Genomic DNA, 1,394 nt, shown 5'->3' on the forward strand with positions numbered 1-1,394 from the left:
ATTTCATAAGGCAATGATTGTTATAAATAGTAAAGTCAGCATACTTTAATTGTTTGAATTGTCGAAACAATTTTCGTTAAAACGTAAGCTGATCATAAATTTTAAAATGAATGAAAGCAATTTATTTTTCAATTCTTAACAGGATAAGCAGGAGGATAACTAAAATAAAATACAAATATAGTTCATGAAATATATATATTTATACAATAATTTACACATAAACCAAAAAACTTAAGTATCACAAATGCGACAAAATGGTAAATTTACGGTTTTTATATTTTTTATTTGATGTGATATCCCTATTTGTGTATTTCATCCTATAAAATATTTTTAATCGAATAAACAATTTTTAGAAGGCATTTCCTCTAATTTATTTTCTTCTGCAATAGATCGCTTTGAACTCAGAAAAATTGTGGGTAGTGCTTGAGCCAACAAAGTTTTTTGTGTTCCTTCTTTTGAAATATACTTTTCATCGAAATGCAATCGAGTCTATAATTCTGCAAATTTTTGGTAAGCAGATCTGTTCGATTGCAGGCTTTTAACCAAATTTCCGCACTAAAATGTAACAAAATATGTAATTTTTTCTGATGAACATAAACAATATATATGTACGTACTTACTGCGATCCTTTGGCAGGGTAAATTAGCTTATTCCTTGCCCCGTTTTAGAAAAGCAACCACGACAAATACATGCTTATACTCCTTTTGTAGCCATCCTATTTAAAGGGCAAAACCTAGAATTAGTTGAAAAAATTTATTAATGAACACGCACACATGTGATACAAGATTGAATAATATTACCTTCTTCTATAACACCAAGTTTAATAATTTTAAACACTAAAATGTCTTTGAAAATGCAGAACACTACCAAACCACTTTACAAAACACGCAACGCCAAACCATACACAAACAAGAAAGGAAAGTGAGGTTGATTAATAAACAACTTGTAAAATGGCGGCGCAAGACATGCGCACTAGATTTGAGATTTGGCGGTAACCTTTGCCTTCGCTTCTGGGGTTTTATTCTGTGCAGTCGTAGATTAAGTTATTTATGTTAAGTGAGGGTATGGTGTGTTTGTGTGTCTTCATTGTTAAGCTCTATGCCCCCAATTGAAGTTTGAGAAAATTTTCAGGAGTGTTCTGATTCTTAATGGGTTGCAGTGTAAGCTTGAAATACAAGGTGGGCCAAAAGAAGTCATCCGATGTTGTTTGGCTCTCATTTTTTTTCTAAATGAAAAACTTCGATTCTGTTTTTTGATTATGTTTATTTGAACCTTTAGAATTTTATTGGTCAAGTCGACAAGATGATATCGGCCAAATGGGCGCCGCCACAATTGATTGCTATACGGGCTCGTTTTATGGCATTTTTCATCACTTCGGCGAGAACTTCGGGCGA

General features: G+C 32.5%; 1 long non-coding RNA gene across 1 annotated transcript; it reads right to left on the minus strand.

Moving 5' to 3' along the window:
* Positions 1–202: 202 nt before the first annotated feature.
* LOC108915501 lies at positions 203–927 on the minus strand. The gene is made up of 3 exons (XR_001964727.1): positions 801–927; positions 617–733; positions 203–555 (listed from the first exon to the last, which is right to left on the minus strand). It is a non-coding gene; the product is annotated as an uncharacterized LOC108915501 (long non-coding RNA).
* Between the last annotated feature and the right edge of the window lie 467 nt (positions 928–1,394).

This window comes from Anoplophora glabripennis, unplaced genomic scaffold (assembly GCF_000390285.2).
Source record: "Anoplophora glabripennis isolate ALB-LARVAE unplaced genomic scaffold, Agla_2.0 scaffold1452, whole genome shotgun sequence".
NCBI lineage: Eukaryota > Metazoa > Arthropoda > Insecta > Coleoptera > Cerambycidae > Anoplophora > Anoplophora glabripennis.